This window comes from Rhinoraja longicauda, chromosome 3 (assembly GCF_053455715.1).
Source record: "Rhinoraja longicauda isolate Sanriku21f chromosome 3, sRhiLon1.1, whole genome shotgun sequence".
In the NCBI taxonomy this organism is placed as follows: Eukaryota; Metazoa; Chordata; class Chondrichthyes; order Rajiformes; family Arhynchobatidae; genus Rhinoraja; species Rhinoraja longicauda.
Genome location: NC_135955.1, coordinates 40839386 through 40853326, shown reverse-complemented (window position 1 = coordinate 40853326; position 13941 = coordinate 40839386).

Below are 13941 nucleotides of genomic sequence, written 5' to 3'. Positions count from 1 at the left end.
GTTTTGTGGGTTAATCTATTTCTGGAAATGTACACTATTACAAAAATTCAAATTTAATTCAAGCAAAAGCTAATATAAAAATAACAACGCTGAACAGGCAGCATTTGAGAAGAGAGAAACAGAATTAATAGTTCAATCTGACAATCTTTTATCCATGTTCTGTTTTCATTTCAGATGTTCAGCAATATACAATATTATGTTTTTAGAACAAAAATATTTACGCTGTTATATCTTTGATATCAACTATAATTCTTTTCTCAGGATATCACTTGGTAAGTGTAAATAATTAAATATCTGTGTGGATGGACCTCACACACTGTTACAATTGAAGTCTTGGTTGAAGAGATACATGTTTGGAGGAATGTTTAAAGGAAGAGAGGAATGGAGATGTACAAAGATGTAAAGGAGGGACAATAAGAAATCATGTCCGCATTAATCATGAGGTAGCAGTAAAGGTTATGAGCAACATTTGGAGTTTTTTCATGATGTTACCATTAAGTGAAATTGTCCATGGATCTTGAGGGAATTCTGTTCGTAATGAAGACAGAGTGACCAGTAAGGGAAATGTAGGTGATTTTTTGAGCCTGTGACTGGATAAATATGAAAAAAATCATATGAGGAAAATCCCAACAAGAAGGACAAGACATATTGGAGAAAGATGGCATGGTCAACTGCCGAGGAGGGATTATTTACCACACTCACAGACATATGGAATGTAATTTGTGATTTTAATAAAGGTCACTTAATTTCTATGGATGCTGGTTTACAAAAAAAGACATAATGTGCTGGAGTAACTCAGCGGGTCAAGCAGCATCTCTGGAGAACTTGGAGAGGTGACATTTCGGGTCGGGACCCTTTTTCAGACTGATTGTGGGGGTGGGAGGGAAGAAAGCTGAAAGTTTAATTTCTTTGACAGGACTGGGTAAGTGGGCAAGGGGATGACTGATGGAGTTTAACTCGGACAAGTGTAAATGTGTAAAGTGCATTTTTGGAGGTTAAAGCTGGCCAGGACACACAATGAATGGCAGAGCCCTGGGAATGTTGTAGAACATGGGACTTTGGGCTACAAGTACGTAATTCCCTTTCAATGGTGACACAGGTAGACAGAATGGTGAAGAAGGCTTATAGTATGCTTGCCTTCATCGGCTGAGGTATTGAGTAAAGGAGCTGGGACATCATGATACATTTATAAAAATTGTTGTTTATGCCACAATCGGAGTTTTGTGTGCAATTCTGGTCCGTACAGTATAGGATGTGTTTAGACAAAGATCATTTTGTTTCTTTATCCATTCGGTTGAAGGGCCTGCTTCTGTACTGCTTAATTGTATGAATCTATGACTGGAAACTTGATCAGAGGGATTCAAAGGCAGCACTTCCAGAAAACAAGCATCTTTACAGATGACGATACAGAATATTGGAGAGAAAAAGAAGTTTGGAAATAAGACAGTAACTTGCAAGGACATAAAAAGTATGATCATGCATTTTTTGAAGAGAAAGTGATGTTGACAGATTTGAATGAGAATGGCATCTAAGAAGAGCAAGTTATGAATGCTTTATGCTAACATGAGGCTTGAAAGGGATGTAAAATGGTGTAAAAAAATTGAACAAAGCAGTAGGTGAGTTGTTTGCAATCAGAGTTGAAAAATTGAAATTGGAGGGAAACAAGAAGAAAAGTTTAGGGCTAATCTTCAGCAAAGATAAAGCATGGTGGAAAAAGGGGCAGCTGAATGGATGGTTCCAACTTTATTGATAAAGAGGTTCATCAGTCCTTTCCCCACAGACATGGCTATGGTGATAAGAGACTCGTTAGTTAGGCAGACAGACAGGAAATTCTGTGGCAGCAAACAAGACTCGCTGGTTGTGCTATCTCACTGGTGCCAAGGTCCAGGATGTCTGAGTGACTGCAGTACATGCTTGAGGAGGGTGAGCAGCCAGAAATCATTGTGCATTTTGCCACAAATGACATGGGTAGGAAAAGAGACAAGACCCCACATGGGACATTAAGTATAGCAATCTCCAGATCACTCTGGTACAACGTGGTAGGAACAGAAGAATAGGACAGATGAAGGAGTGGCTGTGGAGTTACGGCAGGGGCAGGCACTCAGAATTTTGGACCTATGGGATCTCTTCTGCAGCAGAGGTGACCTGTACAAGAGAGATGGGTGGCCTCTGAACTGGAGGGGACCAATGTCCTGGCAGGCAGGTGTATTAGTGCTACTCAAAAGAGGGTGTAAACTAGATTGGAAGGAGGACAGGATCCAATAAGGTAATGAGACAAGATTGGAGCCTGGAAGTCGTTGCAAAAGTCAATGACAGAACAGGCAGGAGCACGGCAGGGAGTGAGGAACTTCATTGATTGAGAGATACAGCATTGAAGTAAGCCATTCGGCCCATCGACCACACTAATCACCTGTTTACACTAGTTCTATGTTATCCAATTTTTGCATCCATTTCCTACACACCAGGGCAATTTTCAGAAGCCAATTAACCTACAAACCTGTATGTCTTTGGGATATGGGGGGAAAGCCCAAGCCCCCAGTGGAAATTCACATGGTCACAGGCAGAACATGCAAAACAGTAAGATTAAATTGCATTTATTTCAATGTGAGAGGCCTGACCGGTAAGGCAAATTAACTCAGGGTGTGGATAAGTACATGTAAGTGAAATGTTATAGCTATTATGACAACCTAACTAAGGTATGGACACCACTGGCAATTTCATGTTCCAGGATACAGGTGCTACAGGCAAGATAGGGGGGAGTTGCTTTATTAATTAAAGAAAATACCCCAGCAGTAATCCAAGATGATATGACTGAAGGTTCATCCAGGGAGGCATATGGGTGGAGCTGAGAAACAAAAAGAGGATTAACACCTTCTTAAGATAGTAGTATAGGCCCCCAAATAGTAATTGGGAATTAGAGGAACAATTATGCCAGATGGATGCAAAAAACGACAAGATTAATCAGCTTGTCACAGTAGAGGATTTTACCTTGCTTATTCAGACTGGGACTGCCATAGTGCCAAGAGCTAAGATGGAGTGGAATTTGTCAAGTGTGTTTAAGAATGTTTTCTTAGACAACATGTAAAAGGCCGAACAAGGGGCAAAGCTTGACCTACTTTTAGGGAATTGGGCAGGGCAAGTGATTTACGCTAATACTATTAGCTTTAAAATAGTTATGGATAAGGACTGGGCAGGTCCCAAGCTTAAGGTTTTAAATTGGGCCAAGACCAATTTTGATGGTATTAGACAGGAACTTGCTAACGTTTATTGGAGTAGGTTGTTTGTGGGCAAAGGGATGTCCGAAAAGTAGGTAAACACAAAATGCTGGAGTAACTCAGCGGGACAGGCAGCATCTCTGGAGAGAAGGAATGGGTGACGTTTCAGGTCGAGACCCTTCTTCAGACTGAAAAGTAGGATGTTTTTAAAAGTATGAGACTAAAAGTTCAGGGTATATATGTTCCTGTTAGGGTGAAGGGCAAGGCAGGTTGGGATAAGGAATTCTGGATGACAAGAAATTGAAGCTCTGGTCAGGAGAAAGGAGGCTTTCCTAGATGTAGGTAGCTGGGGTCAAGTGTATCCCTGGAGGAGTATGTGGGATGGAGGAGTATACTCAAGGAAACGAGGAGTGCAAAATGGGGGGCATAACATAGCTCTGGCAGATAAGATTAAGGATAATCCAAAGTGATGTTAAGGAATCCAAAGTATATTAAGGGAAAACAGGGTAACTAGAATAGACCTATCAGAAACCAAAGTGGTCATCGCTGTGTGAAGCCACAGGAGATGGGCAAGGTCCTCAATTAATATTTCTCCTCTGTTTTTATTGTGGAAAAACATGAAAACAAGGGAACCTGAAAAAAATAATGAAAATGTCTTGAGAACAGTCCGTAATACAATTGAGTAGGTGCTGGACCTGCTAAGACCCATGAAGGTAGTTAAATCTGCCAGGCATGATCCAAGGACACTGGACACTATTCTAGCTAGACGAGAAATTGCAGGAGTCGTGCCTGAGATAAATGAATCTTCATTAGACACAGGTGAGGTGCCAGCATAGTGGAAGGTGGCTAATGTTGTGTCTCTACTTAAGGGCTGCAAAGCAAAGCTTGGGAATTGTAGACCAGTTAATAAGCATTATTTCAGTGCGCATTATTTTAATCCACTGTATTTCAGAGACAGCACCAACAAAACTAATAATCTGAGCCACATTTAAGATAAAACCACTCCTAGGACTAGTTGCGTATCTGGTAGAACTACTGCTGTTTGTGCGGAGTTTGCACGTTCTCCCTGAAACCACATGAGTTTCCTCAGGTGCTCCGGTTTCCTCCCACATCCCAAAGATGCACTGGTTTGTAGGTTAAATTACCTCTGTAATTTGCCCCTCGTGTGCAGTCGGAAAGTGGGATAACATTGAACTAATGTGAATGAGTTATCGATCGTCAGCATGGACAAGGGGCCTGTTTCCATGCTTTATCTCTCAACTAAAACTAAACTAAACTAAAAGGCCCCAATAAAACTTTGTCAGAAAACTGCAGCATGCTCACTTGATTAAATTCAACTGTTTTCACAACCAGCTCCCAAGTACTGTTGAATAAAGCACTGGCTGACTACTTGTGATTTCAGCAAATCATTGCAAACACACTGATCGGGCAATTTTACATGAATCCGTCAGTAGGTTATCAGTGTGCAACTTCAATTTAACAGGCAACTGTCACTCAAGCAACATCTTTATTATTGTAAAAGTGAAGGACAGGTCTATCAACATTAAACTATAGACTCCATTTAACTTGCCACATAACAAAACTTCTACAATCCAGTCTGAACAGAGGGAAAACATTTTTTTCAACGCTACCATGCTCGAACTATTGTTAAAAATAAAGCAAAACACTGCTTTCATAACATTGTCTGGATGTGCCTTGGTGGTGAACACTATCTAAAATCTCTGGAATAGTGGACACTGCTGTAAGTCAGTGTGTCAGGTAATCTCTGTGCTTGAGTGGACAGTTATACAGGTGGTGTCCAGTATAAGTGTCACCACTTCTCAACACAATTCTTTTATCAATACAATTGTGCAGTTTTATTGGATGAAGCAGTCACAGTCTGACGGTGTCTGTGCCAGCATTTTGTTGTAGTCTGAACCACAAGGTATTAAATCATGAGGTATTCAAGAACTCCAGTTCTGCCCTAACATTGTCTCCAGGGTTGTTCTACAGAATGCTTTCAAGCTTTGTAATTACTTTTGATAAAATTATCAGGCGACACTTGGTGCAGTGGGATGATGTTCAACTCCTTACCATTTAGCACCAAGTACCGTCTCTGGTTCTCCAGGTGGTTTTGGCAGACATTTTTCAGTCCTGACTCACAATCTCTGGGAATTTGAAGGGAACATTTCAGGTGTCAAAGTAACATTTGTGATGTGCACAGGTAATAAGATTATTTCTGCCATTTGGTATCACAAGAATCCCTTTCTCTCAGGAAGTCGTAGTGCAACAGAGTCTAAGTTATTGGATTGCAAAAGCAAATAGTAACAACAGAACCATCCAGCTGTGGTTAACTTAGAATTACACAAAATAATGCTCATGGGCACCCATCCCACCCACAGCATTTAAACCGTATTAGTAAATCACAAGCAGCGACTTAAGTGTCTGAGATGATTGGGCAATCCCCATTTTCAATTGCTCTTCCCTGATGCATTTTTCCATCATGATTTCACTTCACCTTGTTGCATCAGATCCATCGAATTGCCTCCAACAATTTTTCCTCCATTCCTTTAATTTTAGCTGCACATCAGGCTCTCACCACTTTTTACAAATCATTTATAGCAATATGAATGAACTTACAATGGTAAAAGTTGGGAAGCCGTGGAACCCATCTGGATATCCAAACACTGAAAGTTAAACATACAACCTAGCTCAGGGGTGGGTTAAATCTGGAGCCTAATTGGAGCAGTTATTTAAGGCAGTCTCATTCCACTTAATGATTCTTGACACATATGAAAGCCATTTTTTTCACGTTCAGGGATTATATTAAGTTAAATGATTGGTTTCTGCTGTTTTCAATGATTTGAAAATAGAGAATTTGGAATTTGAATAAGAATAATTTCTTATTCATTATTCATAGTTACGAACTGAATTGAACTGTTTTTGATTACTTCTTTCCCGTTAATTTCTTGTTTCATTAATTAAATATTTAATTGGTATTTTGTAACAGGTAAGGCCCTTTACAACAATTCTATCCCGTAATGTCACCAATTGATTCATTACTCTAAGGCCCCATATGCCTCCTTTGTGTCTGTGAAAGTTCCCTTGGCACCATTTCAAAGAACAGGTAGGAGTTATCCAGATGTCTGAGCAGATGTGTTTCCCTCAACCAACATTATTTAAATAGATTATCTGATTTTCTTCTAACTGGGAGCTTTCTCGTGCATTGGCTACATTACAATGGTGAATACTCTTTAAAAATAGTGCATATTTGCTTTAAGTGTTTTGGAGCATCCTGAGTTTATGAAATGTATTACATAAGGCTGAGTTATGTTTCTTTGTACATGTAATGTTTTGATCTGTGATTGGTTACAGTAAAGCTTTGTTATAATGGACCAAGTGGAATATATGGCCTTTCATATGCAGAGACCTAACAATATAATTTAAGCGGAGAAACAACTGCACTGACAGGGGTGCCTTTTCTCAGCTAACACATTAAAGCAAAGCCCTACCTGCCCGAAGCTACATAGCTTCAGAATCAGGATCAGAATAACCTTTATTGACATCCACAAAAACAAGTTTTTTGGACGAAATTCCGTTACCCACAGTCCAACAATAAGAGCAATAAAAAATAAGCAATAACACACACAATCACAAACCAACACAAAACAAAAAAAAGAAACATCCATCACAGTGAGTCTCCTTCAGTCACCTCCTTCAGTCTTCTCTTCTCCTGCCGTCTTCTCCCGTGGTCAGGCTGTTGTAGTTGCCATGCCGCCACAGTGAGTCTCCTTCAGTCTTCTCTTCTCCTGCCGTCTTCTCCCGTGGTCAGGCTGTTGAAGTTGCCATGCCGCCACATTGCCGTTCCAGGCCGTGCCGGACAGTGAAAGGTCCGCAGTGGGCCGACCCAAGCCCCGCGATTCGGGGCAGGCGAAGATGCTGCCGCTGCACGTCGGGGCGGTCGTGGCTCCCGACATTGAAGCCCCCGCCAGGCAGAGAAAAAATCCCGAGGCCTATTTCAGGCCGCGCCGGATGGTGAAAGGTCCACAGTGGGCCAACCCAAGCCCTGCGATTTGGGGCGGGCGAAGACGCTGCTGCTGCCGGAGCGCCCGATGTCACGGTCTCAATACAACAATAGAGGCGGTGGCAGTGGAGGCGGCAGCGGGCGCAGCCAAGTAAGCAGTGCAGCCAGGGGTGGCATTGGCAAGCAAGGCCGAGGAAGCGACTGGAGAGGTGGCACAGGGTATGGGTGGCATTGCCAATCTGGCCTGGCGGTGAAGTTCGGTAGGTCAGTCTGCCATAACCAAAATCCGTTATAAAGAGATCCGGAAAAGCGAAGATTCACTGTACAATGATATATATGAATACATGAACATTTGAGATAGAGGTAGGCCACTCATTTCCTTGAGTCTTACCCTTCTTAAAACACCGCTGAAAATACAAATGTCCGACGGTTCAAATTTTAGTTCTCACAGTTGCACCCTTAATCAATTTGATCAAGACTCTCTCGCCAGTTATTATTTACTTTAAATTCTTTTACTCTTTTACGAAAGAGGTTTTGTTCTGTTAATGTCCCATAACAGTACGTTTTGTGCTCTATTCATAATAACTCCTTCCCATCCGAGACAGAGTTGAGGGAGAATTTCTTTTCTTTGACGTTCAAGAATCTTTGAAACCTTCTGATCCAGAGAGCTAAAATAACCAGATTTTTGGTCTAAAGAACAGTAGAATATGACGAACAGGCCTGAACGTGAAGTTCAGGCCAAGATTAGATCAGCCACAATCTTATTTAATGATGGTATCGCAAAATGCTGGAGTAACTCAGCAGGTCAGGCAGCATCTGGGAGAGAAGGAATGGGTGACGTTTCGGGTCGACATCCTTCGTCAGGGGGGCGGGACAAAGAAAGGATATAGGTGGAGACAGGAGGACAGTGGGAGAACTGGGAAGGGGGAGGGGAAGAGAGGGACAGAGGAACTATCTAAAGTTAGAGAAGTCAATGTTCATACCGCTGGGCTGTAAGCTGCCCAAGCGAAATATGAGGTGCTGTTCCTCCAATTTCCGGTGGGCCTCACTATGGCACTGGAGGAGGCCCATGACAGAAAGGTCAGACTGGGAATGGGAGGGGGAGTTGAAGTGCTGATTATTTAATGATGGAGCAGCTAGAGGTACCATACAGACTGCTCCTTCTGCTTATTATTCTTTTATGTTCAACCCCCACCCTGTGAGCATCTGCTTGATTTCTTGTGCTAGCTTGGCAGTTGTGGCGAAAACGAGGGAAGGCCTTTGCCTCATTTTCACAACAAATATCTTGGAACTTGAGCACCTTGTCAGTGTCGGAGCAAGAGCGGGAATTTCAAAAGGCAGCCATTGGATTGGTTGAGTGAGGGGCCAACATATTGGCAAATGGAGAAGCCAGTAAAAAGAAGGCAAGGTGTAGCGGAGCAGCCTATTGGGATTGGCAGTGCTGGGAGAGGCCGTGTTGAGGGGAAGTGGCATACAGAGGGTAAGGCCTGTGTTGAGGCTTTGGCTCAAGAGGCTTCAGCTGGGAGGCTGAGCAGAGGGTCGCAGGAGGTAAAGGTGCAGTCTGCTGTTTCTTGTGTGTGTTTGTTGTGATATTTTTTCCCTTAGTTTTAGTGCAGGAGATGGCGGGTAGAATGTCGCAATGTTCCTCCTGCAGTATGTGGGAAGTCAGGGACTTAATAAGCTTGCAGATGACACTAAAGTGGGTGGTATCATAGATAGTGAAGATAGTTATCAAAAATTACAGCAGATCTTGATCAGCTGGGCATGTGGGCTGAGGAATGGTTAATGGAGTTTAATGCAGAAAAGTGCAATGTGTTGCATTTTGTGAAGTCAAACCAGGGTTAGGGTTGAATGGCAGGGCTCTGGGGAGGGTTGTAAAGCAGAGGAATCTAGAAATCTGGGTACTTAGATCCCTAAAACCAGCACCACAGGTAGATAGGGTGGTCAAGAAGGCTTTCAGTATATTGGTCTTCATCAGTCAGGGTATTGAGTATAGAAGTTGGGATGTTATGTTACGGTTGTACTAGACATTGGTGAGGCCGCATTTGGAGTACTGTATTTGGTTTTGGTCATCCTGCTATAGGAAAAATGTCATTAAGCTGGAAAAAGTGCAGAGAAGATGTATGGAAACATTGCCAGGATTTGAGGACTTGAGCTGTAGATACAGGCTGGGCAGGCTAGGACTTTATTCCTTGGCATGCAGGAGGTTGAGGAGTGATCTTATAGAGGCATATGAAATCATGCGGGGTATAGATAAGGTGATTGCGCAGGGTCTTTTACCCAGAGTACGGGAATCAAGACCAAAAGTCATAAGTTTAAGGTGAGAGAGGAAAGATTTAGTCGGATCCCGAGCAGCCCATTTTTCATACAGAGGGTGGTGGGTATATAGAATGAGCAGCCAGAGGAGGTAGTTGAGGCAGGTATCATAACAACATTTAAAAGACATTTGGACAGGTACATGGAAAAGAAAGGTTTAGAGCGATGTGGGCCAAATGCGGGCAGGTGAGATGTATAGATGGGGCATCTTGATTGGCATGGGCACGTTGGGCCGAAGGGCCTGTTTCTGTGCTGTATGATTCTTTGACTCTGTAGCAATAGAGTTTTAATGCCAGGGACCAAGCATAAAACTATGGTTGCAATTCAGCTCCAATTTAATGTGCTGCTTTAGGCACCAAAGATATTTTAGGCCTAGGCAGCACTCAATCTTTCTTCCTTGATTGTCATAAAACATTTTCTCAGGCAATCTTTATTTTGAGGTAACTGGTTCCTTTGGTACATATCTGTGTTGACAAAGATTGTTGCATTGTCAATGGATGCTTGATATTGAATATATATTTTCAGGTTTCATCAGAGAGAACATATTTATATAAGCAGACAGAATGACTGTTCCTCAAGATTCTGTTGGCTAAACAATTGCAATACCAACTGGTTAAAATCGGTTCAGCAGCTGCTATTCAGCTTTCTTTGAAATGACATAATGGAAACAAGTTGAAGTTAGGGTATATGATCAGTCGAGATTATAGAATTATACCTAGACACTACAAACTTATGTCAAATATAAGCATAACCAAGACATTCTGTACATCATTCTATTCATGAATGATGCAATCCTGGGGGATAGAACACCTTCCTTATACCTCCTCCATCACATTCATTCAGGGAAGCCAGTAGTCCTTCCAGGTGAGTACGTGATTCTATGCACCGTCTCTACTGCATTTGGTGTTCCTAATGTGGCCTCCTTTACATTGGCAAGACAAAGCAAAGACTAGTTGACCGTTTCTCAGAACACTTGCGATCGGTCCACCAGGGCCCACTGGATCTATCAGTGGTTCACCATTTTAATTCCCCTTCCCATTCACGTACTGACCTTTCTGTCCTGGGCTTCTTCCATTGTCAGTGTGAGGCCACATGCAAACTGGAGGAACAGCACCTCATACTCCGCTTTGGAAGCTTAGAATCCAATGGCAGGAACATTGAATTCTCTAATTTTACATAAACAACCATCCCCCTTCTTTTATCCCCCATCCTGTTTTTCTCCTTTTCTTACCTGTTCCCCTCCTGGAAGTGCACCCATTTCTCCCTTTCCCCTTCATCATGTCCCCTTCCACCTATTTTCCTTCCACTGGCTTTGCTTGTCTTTATGCCTCGCCTCACCTTATCTCCTTATTGCACACATTTTGTCTTTTCATCCCTGACCTTTGTGAAACCATCTGCCCATCAATAACCACCCTTCTCTGTATCCACCTATCACTTGCCAGGTTTTGTCCCACCACCATCTCTCTTCCAGCTTTCTTCCCCTTACTGCAATCAGTCTGAAGAAGAGCCTGGTTTCCCGCCTCTCATGTTCTCCAGAGATGATGCCTGAGCTGCTGTTACTCCCGCAGTTAGTGTCTTAATTGGTAAACCAGTATCTGCTATTCCTTTGTGTCTATAGAACCAATGTCAGTAAAGACTTGAGGTTGTGCAAAACTAGGCTGAAATACAGAACAGGAAATGGGGGTGAAGCATGCCGTTTACAAACACCCAACATTAGAACTTTTACTGAAAAATACAAAAAAGACACAAACAAATCATGTGGAAGACATTGGCAAATTTATTGGAGAAAGATTTCAAAAATTCTGAACACTCACCTCTCTCTGTACATTGTGTGAGCTTCATACAATAATTGATTAGCGCCTTTTGCGTCCGGATCATTGGAGATTTGAGCTGCCATGTCTCATTGTCCCTTCACCCTTCTTCTGTATCTTGGTTTCCCACTTGTGCTCTTCAGCAAAAGTTGAACCTGTGCATCAGAACATAAGAACATCATCATGATCACTGAATTCACAGTTGAATCACTACTTCTGTACCAAAGGTCAGTTCCATGGAATATTTCTGCTTGACATCAAAAGCAGATCCCGGAGTGTCAGTTTGTTTGTTCGTCTTTTTAAATAGTGGGTAGTAAATCTCAAAGTATTCTTGAGCTTACAATTGGGGCTGAGATTCCAGCACATTACTGAAAGAGTGTTGGACTGCCAGATGTGCCATCTTTTTGTAGGAGATCTTAAACCAAGACCCCAATTTCTTGGCACCATTCAGCTATCAGATTATATTTTACCGAGGTCCCTTCTCTAATTTATTGCAATACACCTACAGAGCTCATCAAAAAAATCTCCATGATAACTTAAGTATGCTACCAACTCTGCTTTCTTATATCGTCTTCCATCTGGGACTTTTAGTTTCATTTGTATCATCTGGTGGCAGAAGATCTATCTAACAGCAACATATTTTGGATGTATGTGTTCATGATTATCTAAATTTGATTTGCCAATCATTCGTCTCTTTACACTTAAACTTTAAACATCTCTCTGTTATTTTAGCTACTAGTGGCTTAGTGTTACCCAGCATGATGCATCAGAGAAAGTGAAACTGCCAGTTAAATACAAGGAAGGGAAAAGCCGATGTCTTTGACTGCCTGCCCCCACCCACCTGCCACTTTACACCTGCTGCAAGCCATGGTCCCTCACAACTGATTTATTTCTGTTTACCAGCTGTTGTCTCAGGCGGCAATGAAGCATCCACAACTTCAATATCCCATCTAATCCCAAGATGATCAACTGTGTAATCTCATCCATCTAAACTGCAGATATAGTCAGCCATCTGCACTCTACCAGCAGAAGATAGACACAAAAAGATGGAGTAACTCAGCGGGTCAGAAGAAGCGTCTCGACCCGAAACATCACCTATTCCTTTTCTCCAGAAATGCTGTTTGACCCGCTGAGTTACTCCAGCTTTTTGTGTATATCTTCAGTTTAAACCAGCATCTGCAGTTCCTTCCTACACTGTACTAGCAGAATACAGGTAGTTGCTGCTAATGTGGCATGGATATTGAGAAAGAAGTTCAGGTAGAAGAATTACTGGACATTCTTTTAAGACTTAGTCAGCCAGCATTGTGGTGAGATAACACAGCGCTATGGTTATTCCTGTTTGGTATTTTTCCTTTAAGCTAAATAGTGAGGGAGGGGTTCAACAGATTGGAAAAGTATGGATAAACCTAAAGGGAAGCAGGAAGCACATTAGAGGTTACTGAAATCTCCAGACTAAGAAATAGGGCAGGAAGTTTAAAAAGGGTTAAAAAGGGTTAAATGAGGCAAAATGGGGACTATTTTGAGAAGAGGGGTGGTAAATACAGAACCGCAGATGTTTGTTATATCTAAATGCAAGCAGTATACGAAGCAAGGTGGATGAGCTTGTAGTGCAGTTGAAAACTGGCAGATACGACACGATATATCACAGGGTCATGGCTGAAAGAGGATCAGAGCTACAGTAGGAGCTGAATATCTATGGATATTCATCCTATCAAAAAGACAGGCAAGTGGGCAGATGGGGTCAGTTGGCTCTGTTGGTGAGGAATAGAATCCAGTCCTTAGCAAGAAATGACGAAGGATCACAAGATGTAGAATTCTTGTGAGTAGTTAATAAACTGCAAGGACAAAGAGACACTGATGGGAGTTATGCACAGGCCTCTGAATAGTAGTCAGAATGTAGGGCACAAATTACATCAGGAAATAGAAAAGAAATGTAAGAAGTCACAGAGGAAGTCAAAGATAGCATAAAAGCAAAAGAGAAGGCACATAACATGGCAAAGATTAGTGGGAGGCTAGAGAATTGAGTAGCTTTGCAAAAGCACCAGTGGGCAACTAAAAATGCAATAAAGGGAGAAAAGATGAAAAATGAAGGTAGGCTAGCCCATAACAAAAAATAGGATACCAAAAGCTTTTTCAGATATATAAAGAGTAAAAGAGAGGCAAGCGTGGACATTGGACTACTGAAAAATGACCCAGGAGATATAGTAAAGGCGAACAAAGAAATGGCGGATGATCTGAATAGGCTTTTTTGCATCAGTCTTCATGGTGGAAGACACCAGCAATGTGCCAGAAATTCAAAAGAATCAGGAGGCCGAAGTGAGTGTAGTCACTATTATTGGAAAGCTGTAAGGTCTGAAGGTGGATATCACCTGGACCAGATGGACTACACCCCAGGGTTCTGAAAAAGGTAACCATAGAAATTGTGGAGGCATTAAATTGTGTTCTTTCAAGAATCGCCAGTCACGATTGGTGCCAGAGGACTGGAAAATCGCAAATATAACTCTACTGTTTAAGAAGGAAGTAAAGCAAAAGAAAGGAAATTATAGGTCAGTTACTCTGACTTCTGTGGTTGGTCAAATTTTAGAGTTTATTATTA